Genomic DNA, 24,678 nt, shown 5'->3' on the forward strand with positions numbered 1-24,678 from the left:
TCGTGGTAGATTGGACTCTTGTCATACACTTTGATTACGTATGTCCGTGCGCATAAACTCCGAAATGTCATAATAAGAGTCCCATGCAACATGACGGGAACCACCGTGCCATATGTTCTTTCGTTTGGGTTTATTATCACGTCAGATCAGCTAGACGCACAGAATGTGGGAAAACAATTAAAGACACCGGAACAACATCATAAATTTTTTTGAGACATCGCATCCACAAAGGTTAGTCACATTAACTCATACAGCTAGCTATTATACTGTGGTGAAGCTGCATTGCTCTTTTTAATTGTAAGTCTGTTAAAATATGAACAAAAAAATCTAGACTTTAAACCTAGCACTACGTTTTATCAATCTTTTCGTATTATATGCAGCTTTTCTCTTTCTTAATGTGTGTCCATAAGAGAGAGATAGAAAGAGATGTTAATCCATTTATTACTTAAAGCTCATATTTTAATGTATCACAATCAGCATGTGTAGAGTTTTAAATTGACATTCTTAAACATTCCGAAGTTTAATATTTTCTGATAATGACTGTCGTCAATAACAACGAAGCTGTATAACAAACTGCTGTACAACAAACCGTGACTCACTGGCGCCATCTTGTGTCCGTTTAGCGACTGTATTGAAAATAACTACTTGTGTTGCCAGGACGACTGTTTTGTACATTGTAATGGATTATAAAGTAACAAACTGGATGTACATTATCCCTTACATCATAGGACCTTAATTTCAAATAAAACAGATTACAGAAAGATCATTATTTTGTCTATATAATACAACTAGGATAAAAAAAATAGGATTTGATTATGAGAATTTTTTTTTTTAATGACTCGAGACTCGACTTGGACTCGTGACAAAAGACTCCAGACTTGACTCAGACTCCAGTGATAAAGACTTCAGACTTGACTCGGACTCCAGATAAAAGACTCGTGAACATCTCTGGTTCTTGTAGTTTTCCTGTCTTTCCCAGTGGTGTATTATTTTGTATTTGAGTAAATATACAGTAATTAGTTACTGTACTTAAGTACCTTTTTGGAAATAATGATGTAAGCAACTTTAACTCTGTACTTGACTATATTTTTGAACAAGTAAATGTACTTTCAACTCCTGTACATTTGTGATGAGTAATGCAATTAACCTTTTTGCATGGCACCCAGCTTTTTCTGCAGCATTTTGTTTCTGCTATAAAGAAGGCATTGAAGGTACTTTATCTTGCCTGTATTCAACCAAACTTGTACTTTACATGAATGTGAGTGCATTAGCAGTTAGTTGTGTTTGATTTAGGAGATAAGATCATGACTGCACCGGTGATGAGCAGGGTTGCCAGGTTTTCACAACAAAAATTCGCTGCAAAACACATTCGTACTACTATTGGTCCGTGACGATAACGTAATAGGTGTTCGCCGAGGCTCTGCCTTCACTCGCGTGGAACGCTTCTATGACTCGTGTTTGAGTTCGTTGAGGTAAGATCTCCGCGGGTGAAAACATGAGCACACTAGATACCCGTAATAGTACAAAATGAAGTTGTGCTTCTGATGAATTGAGGCACTGACACTGTTTTTCATGTTTGATACTGTAAATACTGTATACAGTGGTGTGAAAAAGTGCTTGCCCCCTTCCTGATTTTTTTTTTTTTTTTGCATGTTTGTCACACTTTAATGTTTCAGATCATCAAACATAACACAAATAAACACAACATGCTGTTAAATGAAGGTTTTTATTATGAAGGGAAAACAAAATCCAAACCTACATGGCCCTGTGTGTCTCGTTCAGCCGTGTGTATTTAAACGACTCTGTCTCATAGCTTCTTTGCTTGGTGTTTAGTTGTTCTGAAGCCAGTTGCCTGAGTAAGTGTTCTCTATCTCTGAGACTTTTTTATTTTTCTCTTGCCTGTGGATTATTCCTTCTCTGTTTTTTTTTTTTTTTGTGGACTTTCTCATCTTTGGATTATTTCTTGTGGCATGCCCATTTGGACAGTTTTTGTTTTTTTGAGAACTTCTTTTGCTGTTTTTGCTTTAGCTGTGGATTTTTTTTGTTAATTGAACTTATATTAAAAACTTATTCTGCATCTCAACTTCTCTAAAGTGCGTCTTACTGTTGCATTCACCATTCTCCATTGGCTCAAGGATTGGGAGTCTGACTCTCACGCTGGAGACCTGAGTTCTAGTCTCGGCTCTGACAGAAACCAACACATCCAGAGCAAGTTGACTGTAACTACTTAAAATTATTTTATTTATCTGCTGTATTGACAAGACCTTTATGAAGGATATTGGTTAAATTGTGGCGTTTTTGGGCACTTGCGCTTAACTGAGACTTTTTGTAGACTTGATTTATTACAATGTTGAGGTGTTCAGTTTTATTTTGATTTTAGAAAATAAACATGATTTCTCATCAATCAAATCAATTGTTTATTTTTACTGGCATTTCTCTCAGGTTTCGAAGACTAGTGCATCTCTGAGCCTACATTTAGCATGAGTAAAATACTAAAGTAATGTTAAAATCAGATGCTCCAAGATTTTTTTTACTCAAGTTTTATTAGAATGTCACTTTTAACTTGTAATGGGAGTAATTTTTTACTGTCAGGTATTTCTGCTTTTACTCAAGTATTGTTTTCAGGTACTCTTTACACCTCTGCTCTTTCCACAAGTACAACTTCTAAAACAGTTCTCTTTCAGTGAATCCTCATGTGACACTTAAGTTGACCTTTAGATCTGAAACTCTTTCCACACTGATCACATGTGAAAGGCTTCTCTCCAGTGTGAATATTCATGTGTTCCCTAAGGTTTTGTTCTCGTTTGAAGCCATTCCCACACAGAGTGCAGGTGTAAGGCTTTTCTCCAGTGTGAGTTCTCATGTGGACTTTAAGGCTACCTTTATGTCTGAAACTCTGTCCACACTGTTGGCAGGTAAAAGGTTTCTCTCCAGTGTGAATTCTCATGTGGACTTCAAGGTTTCCTTTTCCACTGATACTCTTTCCACACAGTTCACAGGTGAATGGACTCTCTCCAGTGTGATTTCTCATGTGGGCTATAAGGTTTCCTTTTACAGTGAAACTCTGTCCACACTCTTGACAGGTGAAAGGTTTCTCTCCAGTGTGAGTTCTCATGTGGGCTATAAGGCTTACTTTATGACTGAAACTCTTTCCACATTGTTTGCAGGTGTAAGGCTTTTCTCCAGTGTGAGTTCTCATGTGGACTTTAAGGCTTCCTTTATGTGTAAAACTCTGTCCACATTGTTGGCAGGTGAAAGGTTTCTCTCCAGTGTGAATTCTCATGTGGATTTCAAGGTTTCCTTTTCCAGTGAAACTCTTTCCACACTGTTCACAGGCGAATGGACTCTCTCCAGTGTGAAATCTCATGTGGGCTATAAGGCTTCCTTTTGACTGAAACTCTTTCCACAGTGTTTGCAGGTGTGAGGCTTTTCTCCAGTATGAGTTCTCATGTGGACTTTAAGGCTTCCTTTATGTGTAAAACTCTGTCCACACTGTTGGCAGGTGTAAGCCTTCTCTTGAGTATGAACTTTCATGTGGACTTTAAGGTTTCCTTTTTGACTGAAACTTTTTCCACATTGTTTGCAGGTGTGAGGCTTTTCTCCAGTGTGAGCTCTCATGTGGACTTTAAGGTTTCCTGTAAATGTGAAACTCTTTCCACACTGTTGACAGGTGTAAGGCTTTTCTCCAGTGTGAACTCTCATGTGGACTTGAAGGTTTCTATGTTGATCAAAACTCTTTCCACACTGTAGGCAGGTGAAATAACTTTTAGTTCCTGTCTTTTGAGCTCTTTTTTGTGAGGAACACTTTTTAGCCTGTGTCAATCTTTCTCCAATCATGAAATCATGATGTTTATTCTCTTCCCTTTCATTAAGTTCATGACTCGCCTCTTTCAGTGCCATCAGGTCTAGGACAAAAACAGACATAAAACAATTGAGACATTTAATGCATCAAAACCAAAAACATGTATGCTCTAAACCAGGGGTGTCCAAACTTTTATAAAAGGGGGCCAGATTCGATAATAGGGACTTTAAGCAACAGATGTTGATGGAACGGTAACGGCGACTGGAAGTAAACTGTCAACTGCCGTAGCTAAAGAACACAAAAATCGCTAAGCAACAACAAAGAGGACAGCGTGGATCATTTCATCATTTAACATAGTTAACAATACATTACATTAGGGCTGCACGATTTATCGCGATAAAATCGCACGCGATATGGCAAAGGCTGTGATTATTTAATGCGTGGCTTGTCAGAGCTTTACGGCTCTGTGATCAGTAGTAAATGCTTTTCCATCTGAAAGCTAGAGGGCGCTCTTGCGCAGAAAATCATGCCCTGCAGCAGCATCATATCGCTGTAGCTGAATAAACAGAAGATTGAAATGCTTTGATTAATTAAACATGACTGCCTTATTCTGTGTAAGAAGCCACATCATCTCACAGAAGGACACTCAACTTCTTTATGAAGAGAGTTTGGAGTAAAAACATATTAAATGTTGTCTTTTGTTGGACAAGATGTTAATAAATGCTTCTCGTGTCTGAAAAGAAGTTTGATGCGTGTTGCTTTTCCAAATGTACATTATAAATGACTCAAACTCGCAGTGCTTTCAGATGGATTAGCATTTGGAGCCATAGTTCATTGACAAGCTGCGCAAAAAAAAAACAAATAATCGCAGCCTTTGTGATTTCATAATCGCACTAGAATCGCGTTTAAACGATAATCGTGTTCAAGTTCAATGTTATTTTTCGTATCGTGCGATATATCGTGCAGCCCTACATGTAAATAAAAGCAAGAGAATGGTTGCTTTTCGCATTAAATGACATATAGATACCACTAAAATACCACATAACCATAGAACATAACATTTACTTGTCTAGTCTGTCACGTATTATCGACTATGGCAATATTACTACTATTATATTACTATTACTACTCCCGCAGTAGACGGTTACAGTAGAACGCCAAGTAGCAGCAGTAATGATGTGGAAGTTTCATATTTCAATATTTTACTCAGAATAACATAGATGACATATCAAATGTTTAAACTGAGAAAATTTATCATTTTAAGGGAAAAATAAGTTGATTTTAAATTTCATGGCATCAACACATCTCAAAAAAGCTGGGACAAGGCCATGTTTACCACTGTGTGGCATCCCCTCTTCTTTTTATAACAGTCTGCAAACGTCTGGGGACTGAGGAGACAAGTTGCTCAAGTTTAGGAATAGGAATGTTCTCCCATTCTTGTCTAATACAAGCTTCTAGTTGCTCAAATGTCTTAGGTCTTCTTTGTCGCATCTTCCTCTTTATGATGCGCCAAATGTTTTCTATGGGTGAAAGATCTGGACTGCAGGCTGGCCATTTCAGTACCCGGATCCTCCTCCTACACAGCCATGATGTTGTAATTGATGCAGTATGTGGTCTGGCATTGTCATGTAGGGAAATGCAAGGTCTTCCCTGAAATAGAAGATGTCTGAATGGGAGCATATGTTGTTCTAGAACTTGGATATACCTTTCAGCATTGATGGTGCCTTTCCAGATGTGTAAGCTGCCCATGCCACACTCACTCATGCAACCCCATACCATCAGAGATGCAGGCTTCTGAACTGAGCACTGATAACAACTTGGGTTGTCCTTGTCCTCTTTAGTCCGGATGACATGGCATCCCAGTTTTCCAAAAAGAACTTCAAATTTTGATTCGTCTGACCACAGAACAGTTTTCCACTTTGCCACAGTCCATTTTAAATGAGCCTTGGCCCAGAGAAAACGCCTGCGCTTCTGGATCATGTTTAGATATGGCTTCTTTTTTGACCTATAGCGTTTTAGCCGGCAACGGCGAATGGCACGGTGGATTGTGTTCACTAACAAGTATTCCTTTCTGGAAGTATTCCTGAGCCCATGTTGTGATTTCCATTACAGTAGCATTCCTGTATGAGATGCAGTGCCATAGAGTTGTGCCGGTAATGCGATATATTGCGATAATAAATATGCACGGTATTGTTATCGTGGGCATTTCAAAATACCGTAAATAATAATTTATTACCAATTATTAAAATTTTTATAATGCATATAAGAATACTTTCCCCATAAACCGTATAAAATGCACAACACCACTGTATTCTGCTTCAAAGGGACATGCGCTCAGATGTAAACAAGCCAATGAGAAGCACAAGGCGGAACGAGTGAAGGAGACGAGCTGAATTAAAATGCGTGTTCACTCTCTGACAGCAGAGGGCGCTGATGGAACAGCAGAGTGCAACGGTTACCTCGGAAACCCCATAAACAAAGCAACTGCGCTGGTGACGTTTTTAAAATGCCTCAAACATATATTTTAATCTGGACTACAACATGCCCTAAAGATTAGAAATGTTCTGATTATTTGTTATTGTTTAGTAAGACTTAAAGACATACGGCTTCATTAGTTAACATGTTAATTCATTATTACCAAACCGACAATGAAAAATGCTTATAAAGCATCAATTATTCTTAGTCACTGTTTAATAACATTACTAAAATCAAAAGAACTTATTTAATGGACCTGAGATAAAATTAACAATGATCAGTTGTGTTTCTTAACTAACATTAACAAAAAAAATAATACTTTCTGTAACAAATGTAGCTTTAATGCATTAAATAATGAGACCTTATTGTAAAGTGTTTCCTGTTGTTCTTTATAGCCTAATTCTTTTGCACTTTAATCTGTTTGTAAATTTGACTTTATTTTTTGTGTGTATTGTATTATTGTATTTAAACATTCAGAGTTATTTTTGTTATTACAAAAAGAGTTCTTAAACCTGTTATACTATGACAACACTTTTTTTTTGCAACTTATTTCAATATCGTGATAATACCGTATACTGTGATAAAAGCTTCAGCAATTAATCGCAACATGAAAATTTGATACCGTCACATTCCTACAGTGCCGTCTAAGGGCCCGAAGATCACGGGCATCCAGTATGGTTTTCCCGGCCTTGACCCTTACGCACAGAGATTGTTCCAGATTCTCTGAATCTTTGGATGATATTATGCACTGTACATGATGATAACTTCAAACTCTTTGCAATTTTTCTCTGAGAAACTCCTTTCTGATATTGCTCCACTATTTTTCGCCGCAGCATTGGGGGAATTGGTGATCCTCTGCCCATCTTGACTTCTGAGAGACACTGCCACTCTGAGAGGCTCTTTTTATACCCAATCATGTTGCCAATTGACCTAATAAGTTGCAAATTGCTCCTCCAGCTGTTCCTTATATGTACATTTAACTTTTCCGGCCTCTTATTGCTACCTGTCCCAACTTTTTTGGAATGTGTAGCTCTCATGAAATCCAAAATGAGCCAATATTTGGCATGACATTTCAAAATGTCTCACTTTCAACATTTGATATGTTGTCTATATTCTATTGTGAATAAAATATAAGTTTGTGAGATTTGTAAATTATTGCATTCCTTTTTTATTCACAATTTGTACAGTGTCCCAACTTTTTTGGAATCGGGTTTGTAGTCCAAGTGCTTTGCAGTGGTCGGTTTGTTCAGGGTAGACAGCTTTTAGCTGTTGCGGCGTGTCTGGTGTAAGTTAGTAGACACAGTGATAATACGACACCACGAGTCGAGTATCTATTTCAGAACCGGCCGCTATTCAAATAATCTGGCTGCGGGAGCAGGCCAGATATTATTGCAGACATTATTGCCACCTATAGCGACCACTCCTTTATGGTATTTAGTCTATAAACACATTTAATATAAATACGAATGCACAAAACTGCAAGTTTGACAAAATGATAAAGACCAAATTACAGACTATTTTTTTTCTTTAGAGCATGAACAGAAAAATTTTTTTTCCATTGTTCTCTATTCAGAAGATGATATTGGGTTTATTGTTTCAGAAAATAATTGTTTTGGCAACTTCTGTGATATTCTCTAAGATTATATTTCTGTATATTCTCTATTTCTGTAGAGCTGGACATTTTAATAATAATCAAATTCAGCTGTGAGAATAAAACCAACCTGTTTGTTGCCTCAGTATCTTCATGTTTCACACTGAATGTTTCTTCAATCATTATGTCTTCAGTCTCATCTTTAATAAACTCAATCTTTATGTCTTCAGTCTCATCTTTAATAATTATCTCTATATCTTCAGTCTCTTCTTTAATAAACTCAATCTTCATGTCTTCAGTCTCCTCTTCAATAAACGCCATCTTTAAGAAGAGAATAATTAACAGAGTTAATGGTCTTCAATGACCGGTTGGACAACAACAACAACACTAATGCTTAAAATTAATAAACTTCATATTTAGACATTTATGATCTACATTTGATATTAAAAAAATTTAAGATTATATTTGATATTGGTATTTGATTCAATTTGACTCGGAGTTGAAAAGTTCAGTTTCTCCATCATTACTCTCCAGAGACTGAACTCGTGTTCATGATAAACTGATTTATGATATATAGAGAGAAACGAGACGCAGGTTTACTGTTTCTAATTATAATATTAAGAAAAAGTGCATGCGTTCTTTTGCCTTTTTAAGAAAGCATTTTATTTATTGTTAACAGCGCTTCGACAAAAGTAGGCTAACATCCCGCCTATACAAATACAACAGCCGTTTTTTTAAATCATATCCAATGGTTGAAAAGAAAGGCGTAAACACGGTCAGCCTCCTGGAGAAATTGTGTAGTGATCATGTTCTCCAACAGAGGGGGCTATGCAGCTTGGTCGCGCATGCGCCGCTACTTCATGAGGAATGTAAAGGATCCGGACCAGAGCAAATGCACCATTATCGTCAGATATCAAAATAAACATCGTTATCGGTTTCAAGGTAGTAACATACTAACTATTCATGTTAAATTGAAGTAATACTGTTTGTAGGCAATGTTTTATAACAGGGCCTCAACAGGGTGCGAGATTGTTTTGCACAATTTTAACATCCACAAAAGTTCCACAGTCACAACGCAGCAATTTCTACACAACCGTGGTGAAGGTACACTCAGATATGAATAAAAAAAACTAAATAAAATAATGTACGTACTTTGTGCTTAAAATGAGTCTAAAATGCAAAATAATGGATAAAAATAGTTAAAAGTTAAAACTTGTTGTAATTTCTGTATAGAGTAGCTAAAAACAGCTTGCAAAAATTAACATTAAATTCAATAATGTTATAAATTATTTGTTAAATGCTGTTTTATAATCATCTTCTTATATTTATGTTCTTTTATTTTTGTAATGCAATGTGCTTTTGTAAAGTCATACTAATGTTATAACAGGCATATTGTTTTGAACTGCTTTTACGGTGGTTAATATTAAATATTAATTATATTAAAAGAGTAAAAATCCTAATAATAAAACTAAATCATAATTATTAATGTAATAATAGCCTATAAGGAACCCACAACAATTAAAAAAAAAACATTAAAAAATGTGTTGTCCCTGTTTTTTAGATAAATAGATAATAACAAATGAGATTTTGGTGATATTTTGACCACTCGAATAGGAAATGTCCCCAGTTTCCATTTCAGAAATCTGGTCACCTAATTCAAAAATAGTTATCTGCATGATGCCTGCTGCTTTTAGAGTCAGTGATGTTTTAATTTAAATTACATGTAAAATAAAGACATGTTATGTTACATTGTGATGTAATGGTGTTTTCTGGAAGGGACTAAAGAACAAAGTAGTTAGATTATATAGGCTAACAGCTTCAGATCGTGTTTTAGTGTTGGTAACATGTCCCACATTGTCTTACACCAACTTAGTAATCGTCCCACATTTGGTTTGTTTGATGGTGGTCACCCTATTCATTACAGTTAGATAAAGAATCACAATGTTACATTAAATTGTAAATAAACGCATTTAACATCGCTTGTAAAACTATTAAAAATCATTAAAACTATTTCTGTTGATTAAAACAGATTAAATTCTTAAAACGAACCTTTCTTCAGCAGAATCACAACAGATGCAGGAGCTCGGCGCAGTCTTATGACGTCATGTCGTCACTCCAAAATAAAAGTCCTGTTCCAGACGCTGCATTGTCTACAGTCACAGAAGTGCATAAAAATACAACAATTTTAGGTTAATCTTTGTAGTAAAATTAAATCACTGACAAATATGATACAAACAAACATGTTAAAAAGGTTGTTTGTGTTCCATAAAGCAGAGTTCATTCATGTGTCCGAATTGAAACTCAGTATGTTTTACCAATATATAAAATGTGGACAAATTTTAGTTTAAACATGCACTGTAAAAAAAAAAAAACACGTTAAAAAAAGGTGCAATGCATGGCAGCACAGGGTGCCAAACGTTTGCCATTATTGGGAATAACGGTGATACACCATGAACTGAAGTAATGTGTTTACACAGCAACATGAGAAATGGTACATTGACTATACAATCCAAAAAAATGCTTAAAGTGTAATCTGAAATGACATGTTTTGTCTGTGTAATTAAGAAACATGCATAGACCATTAAATTAAATACCATTCTTTGACTTAAAATGTAAATAACGTGTTTTAACCCTTATTTCATGAAACATGTTTTAACTGTAGATGTAAAAAAACATGGTTAAACAGTTACTTTACTAAACCAATTTTGACTGTAGATATATCTAACATGTAAACCCATTACTTAAGAAAGCATGTTTTGACTGTAAACGGAAATACAGTTTAAATCGTTGTTTAACAGATTTTAACTGTAAATTGAAATAACATGTGTCAGCCAATATTATAACAAATGAACTAAAATGGACCATAATTTAGAATTACATGTACATCACTTTACTTTAAAAATTCCACCGTTTAAATGCTTTAATGATTTGAAATATAACATACATACATGGTATCATGATTATGGCTTCCAGGTGTCATTTTACATTAAGCTATGACAATTTTTTTTTTATCTGTGATGTTTTGAGGCTGTTAGTTATATATAATGTATCATATAAATATGTCACACTCACAATAATGAATTTATTACAGACAATCAATATTAATTGGTCCTCCTCTATTTTCCTTGCATTTAATATCATTGCATTCCTCTATTTAATGTAATACAGTTTCTATTGTAAATAACACCAACCTTAACTAAAAACAGCCAACATTTGTACATTGCTTAAAAATATCATTAGGTTCTAACACATAGTAAAATATTAAATAATTCAAACATTTAAACTTATTCCATTGAAAGTAAATAAATAAATGCCCATAATACCCTGCAAGACAACTCACATCATTCTCAAAACTCAAAACATCGTTATAAATCTCTGTATAAAATACAACATCAACAATTAATCAACTAATTAATATCATTGCATTGCAAGTCTTCCACACACAAGAGTTTGGACAGACCAATGGGTTCAACTCCAATTCATTCTACATCTTGGTCCCTTAAAAAAAAATAAGAGTGGTTACACATCTCAATTGTAAGAATTTTAATTAGAAGTAAAAGTGAGGTTAAACATGCATACCATTTTCCATGTGTCCTTCTTCCTTCCCTTTGTTGACTAATTTTCGCGCATTACTCCACGTGTCCTTGAGATTGAGAAATGTGTTTCTTTTTTTAAAAGAAACAGTTTTACACAATGAGAGCGTAGCTAAATTTGTGTTGCCACCTATGGTTGCTACAGATAAGGCCTACCACAGACCTGATTCCGGAGACGATTTAAAAATCAAAAATACTAAATATTTCCTGGTAATTGCATACCGTGTTGTGGATTGTTCTTCTTCTTCTTTTTCAGTTTTTTTTTGGCACATCTTTTGGCCATCTGTTTGCATATTTGTGGATTGTTGTCGTCCTGTCTTTGATGTAAAAGTAGGCCTCCGCCATTTTTGATTTAAACAATGCTATGAAAGAAAAACGTGACACAAATCAAGGCTAATGTTAATCATTATTAAGTTAATAAAGACATCACCTGCCAGTGGAGATGAAAACGCAGCATTTATTCCCGCGCCGGCACAACAATTAAGGTAACGTTAGTTGCTCTGATGGGATTGCGTGACTGGATGTAAACAGAGTTATTGGCGCCACACATTGGCTAAAACAGGCAATGCACACAAGCGGCCAGTTGCATAAACATAGCCATTATGTTAAGACTGTGTCTTAAAGGGGTACTTCACCCCTGGAAAGATGAATGTGTATTTAAAATTGGTCATTTATGTAGTAGAAATGTGAAATTATTTTTGAATTTGGAGCTTTCTAGACTGAGAAAAGGCAGAAAATGTATTTTTGACTAATGTGGATGAAAGACAACAACTCCCAGAATGCACTTGTTTTGCTGCCCTTGCGAGGCCACGCCCAAACCACGCCTATCGGTTACAGGCGGAATTACCAGGAAAATTCAAACAACTAGGCTTGCTTTGTTACATATTAATTCTATAAATCGTGAGTTAGTTCATACATTTACAGCGAAATGGTGCTAAATTGCTTTGTACCTGGATGTACACCCAAAACCAGGAAAGGACAAGTAAGTTTCCATCATTTTCCGATTAAGTTAAAGATTTGGAGCGATGTAAACAGTGGCCGTGGGCCATCAAACATCCGAAGTTTGGAGATGACACCGTTATAGAAAACCTAAAAAAACGCAGAATATGTAGTCTCCATTTCAAGCACGAGGACTACGAACCAAATATCCTTGCAATGAAGAGAACCATTCTGAAGGACACCGCGATACCATCGATATTCACTTTCCCAGAGGACGAACAGCCTGGGCATCTGGTACTAAGCGTATTCGCCTAGAGGTAAGACTCGCTGATACTAGACTGATAACACAGTAGCCTATATGTAGTGTTGTAGGTAGCAGTAAAACTGCAAACTTAGCAAAGTAACGTTAGATAGACAATTACATATAAGTTGCATATAAGTTGACTGTTATCAAAGTAAAGCCACTGTTCTGTAAAACTGAGTTAGTCTATTTATCTATTTATGCTAACGTTACCACAAAAGCCTGTTGCTGTATTGGTTGAGATGACTGCAGAGACCGATAAATTTGCGAGATGAACCACTGATGTAGTGCAGACTATAACAAAATATGTTAAGCTTAAAAATATAATTGACACCCACTTTTGATAAAACTTTTGATTTATGTACGTGAGTAACCTCAAACGCGCATATGTTATGGGTGTGGTGAAAAAATGCGGAACTACCTGCTATTGCTGGCTGTAGTCTTAAGCCTCTTGCCAAAAAAGCCTCCGATGACGCAAAATGACGATTTTTGCGTCATCGGAGGCTTTTTTACAGAATAAAAATGCATAAATCTCTCATCTCGGGCTGATATGAAGGGGGAAAGCACGGTAATTCGAAAATACTAGTGGTATTCTACTAATACAAAGCTTAATGCTAAATCCTGAAGTAACCCTTTAAGAACTAGCATGATCAACTAACAGTTAGTTAGGGGTAATCAGTCTTATTTTTTGGTATTAAATTAGACCAATCTAAGTTTTTATGTAGCTGATTTAAAAAAAAGTTATGAACAGTCTTAAAGAAAAAAAACTGATGACTAAATTGTAAGACTAGACTTAGCAGTTTATGCAACCGGCCCAAGGTCTCTGCAGGACCTCATTTGCTCACGTCACAGTTAGGTTTGAAGTTTGGAGTGAGGTTAGACCGTCATTTTTGTTGCATGATTTAAAAAAAAAAACACGCTTGTAAATATATCCCTTATGTAGCCCCGCCCCTTTTCAGCGTTGCGCTCGTTGTCTTTTGACTTCCGGTTTGTATTTCCACAGCGATATTACATTTATGAATGAACTGCTCGTTTTAAAATCTTCCCGATCTACTGCCATGTTTTAAGACATATGCTTTAAACATAACAATGCTCATGATAACTTTAAAAAATAAATCCACTTAACCAACTAATTATTCTTTGACAGCGATGCCATAGAAATGTACAGAGCTACCGCAAAACGGAAGTTCAAAGACAATTTTATAAAGATGGCGGCGCGCTTGTTTCTCTGGTAAATGAGGTCTATAGAAGCCTCCACATTAATTGTTTTGCGTGTTTTCGCCGATCACCCAAATGGTCGAGCATCCACGGAAAATACCTATAACCAATACAAAAATCAATTGGAGCTTTCAGACACGATTTTCACCCTTTTTTATAGTTTATTTAAAGTCCTCGTGAACTGGAAGTCGTAAACGTCTTTTCTCCAGCGTTGTAGCTAACGTATTTCCAAGTGAAACGGAATATTGAATAGAGGGCAGGGTTTTACTTTAGCGTTCCTCCTCTCCATCTCTCGCTCATAGCAGACTAATGGTTGGAGGGGAGTGGTTTTCAACCCAAGCCGTCAAACTGACGTTATCAGAGAAGGAACACCATTCCAGACCGGAAGTAACTTTTCAGATTTTGATTAAAGATCACTGTGACAAACAATTTTTTTGTGTGTGTGTTTTAACTTCCACGGATTAATTGTTTACCACAAGACTAGTAATATGCACTAACAAAGTAAATAGGGTCGATTTTGATTTCATGCCAACTTTAAGGCCATTTCTATGGCAATATTTGTACATGCCCAAATTTCCTTGCATCAGATATTAGCGAGAGCATGACAACACTCTTGAAAAGAATGAGTTGACATTGATTTCAGTTAAATAAGAAGCGAACTAGCACTAAAACATGTTGTTTTTGAAATCATGCTGAGGAACTTTGAAGCATGTCTGAAGACTTACACGAGCCACAATCTATCACTTGACACTTCTTTCCAGAGAAATCACTAACAAAATGCACACAGACATTTCCCTGCTCTTGATATACAAACATTAATTCAGATCTTTGAACTTTATGAGGAAAAAAACTATATGAGGGCTGATTCGAACCACTGATAATTAGATCATGGCTGGACCTCTGACTCTATTAACAAAAGTTCTACCACGAGACCATTTGGGAACACGGAAACTGAATGTGGATTTATCTATAAATAATATGGACATAATGGGGGGGGTGTGGAGCACTGGACACCCACCGGCAGAAACATAAATTGGCGCTATGGTGCACGGGGTTGGGTTCACTACTTCGCTTGAATACCCGCAAGGACGTTTATTTACATTTTTAAATATTTCCTTCAATTTAACTAAAAAAACGAATGTCTTTTCAATTTAATATGTGATAGGAAAAGAGAGGAGAATGAGTTCGGCATAAGGCAGGTTTGAACTCGGGTCGCTTGTTGCAAAGGCTAACATCTCTTGCTTCTTGCCCTACACCCTATGCCAGGATATTAAATGTTTCTTTTGTGTTGTTCACAGGTTGCTCATGATCACATTGCCTATCGATATGAGGTGCTTGAAGTGATGGGTCAAGGCGCATTTGGTCAGGTGTTAAAATGTCCAAAATGTCAAAAGGACCACAAGACCAATGAGATGGTTGCAATTAAAATACTGCGCAGAATGTAAGTCTATTACATTCCATAATTTGTATGGAATTCTTAATAATTTGTATTTGGTTTACTAAATATGGTTTAATTTTAAATAGACTTAAAACAGAGAACACAAAACTGTTGCTGCTGTTTGGATGGAACTCTCCAGGTTTAACCCAGTATGTTTCTGTTCGTGTAACGGGAAAGATGATCAAACTTCCATGACAGAGGTCAAGATTTTGGAGGCTCTGCTCAAGAAAGACAAAGACTCCAGCACCAAGACCGTCCAAATGAAAGACCACTTCATCTTTCGCAAACATCTCTGTATCGCCTTTGAGCTTCTGGGGTGAGTGTGAATGAGAATATGGATTTCAGCAGTTTCTAGTTGCAGGACAATCAACTTTTTAAAATGTTGGCACATGTAGCAAAAAGTCAGATCTTAATCAGTTTATATTGATTGTGTTTTACTGTTTAGGTGCTTGGAGTGCCTTCTATTGATGTCACAGAAAAATCTGAATTTTGGACTGTGTTCTTTGGTGAGCTCAAAACACACAGACATGATGTGATTTTTTTTTTTCCAGTTGTTTTTATTCTGCGTCACTTGTGCTGAACTGGTATTGTGTATTTTGTTCTATTAAAGTGGAAAAACAAGACTGTAGCCAAACACGCACCCCAAATCTAGACCTCTGGTCAATATTCTGGGAACCGCCGATCCTTCCTTTTTGGATTTCATGCAGCGCTGCCTGACGTATGTTCATTTTGATTACTATACAAGAGATTTGTGTATCTGATGAATGTAAATGTGCTGACCATATATTACTAACCTTTCTAGGTGTGACCCCAAGATGCACATGACACCACAGGAACCTGGTCCTTTGAACAGAAGGGGACACAAGGCCTTATTATGCGAGGAAAGGCTGGCACATCTACGAAACGTGTACAATCCCTTGAAAATATCAACCCTCAAGCCCTTAGTGAAGCACCCACCATGAAGTGGCGACATCACCCTGGGTAGGAAGGAAGCATTTATATAGTGCTTTTGTTATGTACTATTGTACACCCCAGCACTCTACAATCATATCAGGTACAATCATATTCTCAGCCACCAGTAGAGTGTGGCATCCACCTGGATGACCAAGTCCAAACTACAAACACAAGAGCTTCAGTTTTCACGGCAGAATAATGTACTCCTGACTACTCATGATAGGCTGGTATTTAACAAGTACCACAGCTTCGCCCTAAGCACTTTTATGCTCTTTAACTGAGTTGTGTAATTGTGTCCAGGTTGTCACTGCAAATGGTGAGAGGACAATTTATGGGGCACTTATGTCTGTGTGCAGAGACACTCTTGCTCAGCATGAAGTGGCTGGATTTAAGATAGGAGTGGGATTTGCCTACAGTAAGTGCTGGCAATGTGAGTGCAACTTTGAAGACATGCAGGAGCAATTTAAGGAAGATATGTTTGTTAAAAGGACAATGGTAAGTCATAACAGGCAATGTAATGACATGGAAAAGGCAAATACTGACTTTCTGAAAGACAATCTAAAAATGACATATGGCATAAACAGGAGAAGCAAATTATCAGAATTTCCTCACTTTGATATAATCACTCAAACCCCACAAGACATCATGCATGTCATTCCTGAAGGTGTTGCCCCATATGAAATCAAATGTGTTTTAAAGGATCTTGTGCTTTCAGGGCATATGGACTTAGATGCATTCAACAGTGCAATTATTTGTTTCCCTTATTCTCCTGTGGATGCAAGGGATAAGCCTTGCCCCATATCTGTCAATACACTGTCATCAAATGACAATAAATTGAAACAGTCAGCTGGGCAGATGCTGGTTTTGTTAAAGATCCTGCCATTTCTCATTGACAAAATTGGAGAAAACGATTACACACAAATGCTACTTAAGTTGTTAGAGGGAGTCAAAATTCTGTTTTCACCTATTATTGCTCTCTCAACTCTTTCAAGGCTAAAGCTTTTAATAGAGCAACATTTCAACCAACTGTTTCCAGATGCAAATATTTTACCTAAACAGCATTACTTGCTGCATCTTCCTTCTCAGATTAAGGCACTTGGTCCTACAGTGAGGTATATGTGTATGCGCTTTGAGTCAAAGCATTGCTTTTTTAAGCAGTGGGCTTTGAAAAGTAGTTTTAAAAATATATGTAAGTCTCTTGTGAAGCACAACCAACTTTATGAATGTAGTCAGAATGTGCAATGTGAAATGTGAAACAGAATGTGAAACATCCAATTTGTTCAAGTGAAGTTGACATGGCACAGTGGATTATGCAACATGGAAATAATCATACATGTGGAAAATCTTTGGTCATTTCTAATGTCATTAATGATACTCCAGAGTTTGCACTTGTGAAAAACATTTATATTTTAACACTCTGAGGTCTGAGGGTATCGCCGGCGATACCACCGCATTTTTTTTCTTACCAGTGTGAAAGAGACTCAAAATACTCTGTTAATGTTGTACATACAATTAAGAGTTATACACCATTTTAATCTGTGGAATATCTTCTTTTATTTGTGTACACTCAGAGTAAAAACACAATGTTGTGCTTTTTGTAAAATAAAGAAAACTAACATGATGCATGATCTCTCTGAAGGAAGTCCAATCTGATAGTTCTCAGAAAATGAACTGTAACTTAGTGAATACTAATCACAAAAAAATTAGACTTATGTCTAAAAAAACGTTGAAATGTCAGGTTTTAAATCGTGTAAGTCAAATCGAAAACAAACATTCTGTGTTTATATAATCTGTATGAAAAGAGAGCCATGTCAGAAATCCGTGATTCAGCTAATTATCCGCTAATGCGGCCACGCCCACGGAGCCAGCACTATTCAGACGCAAATTCAGAGTCAATGCATGCATTCATCATCTCAATCGTGTATTTATTGTCTTGAAAAGTGTTTCGAATAGCCATAGTTAGTGATATCTGTCCTCTGTTAGTTAGGTTAGTTCCTGGATTGCCTATTCTTCTTTAGTGCTCAGGCATTTGTGGACTAAAGGTGTACAGAGCGCCCTCCGGCTGCAAGTATGAATTGAAAACACAGTATCCAGCACTCACAGTGATGACAATAAATCCTGAATAAATATTACTCTTCTGTATAGAAAATTGACAAACATATGAGAATCCATCAATATTTCTCCAAATGTGCATGCTTTTAAGCTAAAAGCCTATATGAAATGCCATAGAGGTAACATAATTGTTCAGACACTTTGCATCACAGAAATACATTATATTTTAAAAAATAGAATACCATTATTTTAAATTGTAATAATATTTCACAGTATTGCTGTTTATGATGAGCTGAGACATTATTACAGAGGGTTTTTTTCACAGCCTACCTGACTGAAAGGCCTCATTAATATGCAAGTCATTTCAGGTCATTATTATGTGATTCTTTTGTTTATTATTATATTATTGATTATTATTCTTCTCTTCTTTTGTACGATTTCTGGATGTGAAAGCCTGGAGTTCCATTTCTGAAACTTCCCCTTGCCTTCTTCTGTTAAATAGTACCACCTGCGTCAAAGTCACTTGTGCAAGATTCCCAAAGCTTTTGATGTTGGGTTCTTCCTCAAGGTCCTTCATGCACTTAGCATGCTCAGTAGCAAGAAACTTGTGCCGCAGGGAGACATCCTTTGTAAAGGGCAAAACATGTGGTTTATTCCATTTGGCTTGATGAAGTGTACCCAGTGCAGCACTTGAAATGGATTCCGCCCATCTTTTCTCATACAGAGTGGAGAATTGCTTTGCAGACTCTGCGACGGCATTGCGATTTGTAATGATGGCATTGCATTGCACAATGCCAATGATACAATGTTTCAGTTACAGTCTGTTGATATATTTCGATTTGTTTTTCATTTGTGTTTCCACAGCCTTTACAATCTGTCGTTCATGAGTCCGTACTACATGAATGAAGACAGTGAGGATAACCCCTTCATCTGCTCCTCCATTAAGGAGAATGGCATGCTGCGCTGCAGTGAGGTGCCCCCCCTCAAGTATGGTGTTGAGTGCACTTTAAATGCATCTCCACCGGGACATGCCTACTCTGGCCTGGATGGGACCAGCAACAGCAGCTGTATTAACTGGGACCAGTATTACAATGTGTGTAAGGCCAGGGAGCTCAACCCGCACTAAGGGGCGGTGAACTTTGATAATATTGGATATGCCTGGATTGCGATATTCCAGGTACGTTCCTCTTGATTTTCTACATGACTGATGGTCTTTTTGTTGGACGCTGTGGGAATGGAAATGCATTAGTAAGCATCATTGTTCTTTTCCCTTAAGTCAAAGGCCTAGTTACTCCAAAGATAGATGAGGCTTTTTACAACTTTTTATTGCTCAGTTTTCTTCTTGAAAGGACAAAGTCTTGTTAAGCACGCTCCAACCACACCAAATAATTGAATCTCCACTGAAAAAAATGTCTGTTTTAGTAATTTCTGCTCCTTTCTCAGAAGGAACTCTGCAAAGTGATGAGATTTTTCAATGGGAAAGTGATATCTTGTATCGCAGCCTGTGGAAATTAAATAAGAATAGAAAAAAAGTGTCCCGCTGCATATTAACTCATCAGTACTTTCAATCCATCCTCATCAGCAGAGTTGAATCACCACAGACGAATTGATGGCACAGACCACTATGGTGGAGAGGCGCATTAGTCCTACTGTACGGACATTCAATGAGACCTGTGCTATAGTCTGTGGAAATGAATGTCGGTCTCTTTTGTCCGATCATTACAAGTGGGTCAGTCACGTGGTGTCCCTTTTGGCCAGGCTATAATGACAGTACAGGGTATGCAATTATAAAAGAGGGCCTGAAGGGTTTTCACCTGTGTCAACATAATAGGGCCTGGATTGTGCTCATAAGATGACACCTCTGGGAGCAGGTTATTCTAAAACAAGTTTTTTTTTATTTATTTATTTTCTTATATACCTATTAGCCCTTTTATGTCCAGATAAACCTTCTTGTATAAGGTTACTATAAAATTTTACTTAAAAATACCATGCCATCATTTATTTTTCTGTTCCTTTTTAAATACATTTTAGGTATATTTGTTTTAAAGTTGTTCTTAAAATATATATTTTTTTTATTCATGGCATTTTTCAGATATTTGTAATTTGTCAGATATTTTACTAAATTATGCTTAAAGTTTGAAAATATTAGTTAATTGTGTATATTTCGAATGCATAAAATGCTATCTATGAAACTTTATTTATTTTGACACAAGCTGACAGTTTTATTCTACAAAAAACAACAACAACAAAATGTTAAAATTGACATTTCCATGAACTAATTCCATCAGAGAATGCTAGTTAGTTAGTGGACAACTAGTGAGAGTGTTTATTTTATTTTATAAAATTCTTCAAGTGCCAATTTTCAAGCAACACCCACATAAGGAAATATTCGAGGATATTAGTGCTGTGACCAGCTGAAAACAATCCAAGTAAAAAGTATTTTTTATTCTGACATCCATTAAATCCTGAGCCCAAATGGACTCTTAAGCAATATTTTGAAATGATGTCTGGTATGGCTGTGTACAGTGTGTAAAAAGAGGCTATAATAAATTATGTAAAATTGTGTGTCTAGCAGTACAGTCTCATTTACAAAATGTAAATGTGGCTAAGTTTTGAATCAGCTGTTTTAAAGCCAACTGTGTGGATGCACTGCGGAAATCAAAATTCATGATTCATGTTTTGTTTTTGTTTTTTTATGTGAACAACAGAAATTTGTCTCTTTAAAAACAAAAATGTCTTTCCAGAACCAGAAAATTAATCCAGTAGACAGCACAGAAAGAATGAGAAAAACAGGGTTTCAAACATTAGGTCTAATGCTAAATGATACAGCTGGATGGGAATGAAATGTAGTGCTGCAGGCACAGAGCTTCCAAAACAAATGACTCAATGCTAACAGATGTAACCCTGCACTACTACTATTACTGCAATCAAACTAACAATCAGACCTCTGGCATCACTCTGTGCCATGCTATATTTTGTCCTTTCTACTTTGTGTTCAAGACAGAAATTAGAGATGTCTTCATCTGAGTGTCTAAACTGAGGTAATTTATTTAAACTTTAGAAAAGTCATTGAAAAGACTTCTCATGTTCATGATGGTAAACTAAAGTGACTTTTGTTTCTCTCAGGTGGGTTCCTTCTTCATGATCAACCTGTGCCTGGTTGTAATAGCAACCCAGTTCTCAAAAGCAAAACAGCGTGAGAACCAGCTGATGCAGGAGCTATGCTCGCTATGTTACCTCTCCAACGACAGCACCCTTGCCAGCTACTCTGAGCCGGGGAGCTGCTACGAGGAGATGCTCAGTTACATCAGCCACCTGTACCGCAACGTGAAGCGTCGTGCTTCTTGCATCTACAACGGCGGGCAGAGCAAGCGCAGAAAGAAGGTGAACCCCAACAGCGTTCTGAGTGGGGGAGGAGGCGGCAGCGGTGGCAGGGCCAACGATCACTGCAGGCACAGGGGTGGCGGACACTTGGTCGGTTCCATCCACAACCTCATCCAACAGCACCAGCGACAGCACTGTCACCTCAGCAATGGCAGCCCCAGTCCTGTGGCCTCTACGGGGTCCGGTGAGGCTCTGGAAATGAGGACTATCACAACGGGGCCGCAACTGACCGTGTGCTCCAGGACTCAGTCAGTGCACTGCATTTATCAAGGTGACTTTCACGAGGCCCCGCAAGGGCGAATGAGTGCCACGGTGGGCGTGCCGCCGCTTGGACGACTAAATGGGGGGGATGAACTATCCGACCATCTTGCCCTCCCTCATCTGCAGCTGTACAGGCAGCAGTTCTGCAGGGAAAGGGAGGAGGGAATCGGATATAAATACAGGATGTGATGCAACCCAGATAGCAAGGTGACAATGATTCAATGTTGAAATTCCATCAGAATCATAATTTTGGTTGAGATTGGAAATTCAATGCTAAATAATATTGAATCAACGTTGAAATTTCAATGCTTTTCAGTGTTGAAAAAGACAACATTGAATCAATGTTGATTTTTGGTCAGCTTCATCACGGGTGGAACTAGGGCTGGGCGATATATCGCATGCGAAATGGAGCGGCATTTAATAGACAGAACCGTAGATCACTGACAAGCCACGCAATATCACGTTCATTATCGCAGATGAATCGCCTTCGATAATGAACGTGATGTTGCGTGGCTTGTCAGTGAACTACGTCTCTGTCTATTAAATGCCGCTCCATTTGAAAGCAGGTGATGGCGATTTACTGACGAAATGCGCGTGACAATCACATGCGATATATCGCCCAGCCCTAGGTGGAACTAGACTATGTCAATCTATCTGTCCCCTCATTCAACACTTTATTCACATTAGCACTCATGCTCCTCATGACCCTTCCCTCTAGTCCCACAAAAAATAAAATAAATAAATAAATGAATGAATAAAATCCTGCCAACTGAGGTGTGTAGATAAACTCCAAACTCCAAGCGTCATTCACACTGGCCCCGGGCCTTCTGGCAGTCCTTATAGGCGGATCTTTTGTGACGTCATTGCTTATGTTTGTCGTGTTGCATCATGGGAGTCGTGTGGCAAGAAACACCGCTAGATACCTGTAATTTGATTGTTTTGCACGTTTGGAGGAGGATTTAGAGAAGAGGATGGTTCACTCTTGCTGTGTGGTCGATTGTACGGCTCGTTGGGGGCCTGATAAAAAGTTTTTTCGAATTCCCTCCGAAAAGGATAGCGAAAAACGAAAGAAATGGTTGCGTGCAATTAGGCGATTGAACCTGGATGCTCCGAAGAAAGCCTGGATTCCTGCAGCTTCTGATCGAGTTTGTGAGGCACATTTTGTTCATGGTAAGTCTTAGTGACTATGTATTTATAGAAGATTAAATAAAAAATAAATAAAACTGAGTCAAATCAACCGAGTCATATGTTTTCGCGTTCTGAAGTCTCACACTGAACACAATTGAATTGGTACAACAGTCACTACATTTTCAATAAATAAGTAAATAAGAACACTGATCAATGAAGACTTACCCGGCTTTGCAGTCGCAGTGAGCAGTGATTATTTCGCCGTTCTCTTTGGCGATCGCCCACGGGAGATGCGAATCACGCTGTGACTCTGCTTGGCCAGGTCTAACCTCTGCTTTTAGCACGATCACTGCTTTCTGTTTGGCAGAAAAGATCGGCCCAACTTTGCGAGAAACAAAATAATCATAGGCCTCCAGACTTTTGAAAGCCTTTAATCTTTCATGAGTGAAGGGTCCAGGGGTTTCTATTAACACTCTGAGGTCTGAAAACGCGCCGGCGCGTTTTGCAGGTTTTTTTTCACATTGCAGCAAAACAGACTTAAAATACTCCTTCATTTTTTGTCATAGAGACATAAGTAATATATCAATTGAAACTATAGAATATCTTCTTTTATTTGTATACACTCAGAGTAAAAACACAATGTTGTGCTTTTTGTAAAATAAAGAAAACTAACATGATGCGTGATTTCTCCTCTCCCTCTGAACGAAGTCCAATCTGATAGTTCTCAGAAAATGAAGTGTAACTTAGTGAATACTAATCACAGAAAAATTAAACTTATGTCTAAAAAAACGTTAAGATGTCAGGTTTTAAATCATGTAAGTCAAATCGAAAACAAACCTTCTGTGTTTATGTAATCTGTATGAAAAGAGAGCCATGTCAGAAGTCCGTGATTCAGCTCATTATCTGCTAATGCGGCCACGCCCACGGAGCCAGCGCTATTCAGACGTAAATTCAGAGGCAATACATGCATTCATCGTCTCGATCGTGTATTTATTGTCTTGAAAAGTGTTTATCTGGATGTAAAAGTCATGGTTAGCGAGCTCTAGAAGACATGCAGTTAGTTCCTGTTTTCTTTTCTTCTATAGATGAATTTTAGATGAGTTTTTGTTTCTTTAGCGCCCTCCGGCTGCAGTATGAATTGGAAACTCCATTCATGGAATAGCCTCTTCTTTTAGATGAATTTGTGGACTAAAAATGCACAGAGAGCGCCCTCCGACTTCAAGGATGAATTGAAAACACCAGCGCTCATAGTAATGACAATGAATATTAAATAAATATAACTCCTCTGTATAGAAAATTGACATAAGCATATGAGAATCCAATATTTCTCCAAATGTGCATGCTTTTAAACTAAAAGCCTATATTCAGACTCTTTGCATCACAGAAATACATTATATTTTAAAGTATAATATAAAACCATTACTTTATATTGTAATAATATTTTTCTGTATGTTTCATATATCATGATGAGCTTGAGACATCACAGAAGGTTTTTTTCACAGCCTACCTGACTGAAATGCCTCGTTAATATGCAAGTCATTT

The 24,678-nt window shown here is 37.3% G+C and overlaps 1 protein-coding gene and 1 pseudogene across 1 annotated transcript in view; one reads left to right on the forward strand and one right to left on the reverse strand.

Moving 5' to 3' along the window:
- The window catches only part of LOC125280859 (gastrula zinc finger protein XlCGF57.1-like), a 1,316,469-nt gene that overhangs the window by 1,035,977 nt on the left and 255,814 nt on the right, over positions 1-24,678 (forward strand). The window lies entirely within an intron of this gene.
- The window catches only part of LOC125242807, a 267,069-nt pseudogene that overhangs the window by 69,290 nt on the left and 173,101 nt on the right, over positions 1-24,678 (reverse strand).

Source organism: Megalobrama amblycephala, linkage group LG1, assembly GCF_018812025.1.
Source record: "Megalobrama amblycephala isolate DHTTF-2021 linkage group LG1, ASM1881202v1, whole genome shotgun sequence".
NCBI lineage: Eukaryota > Metazoa > Chordata > Actinopteri > Cypriniformes > Xenocyprididae > Megalobrama > Megalobrama amblycephala.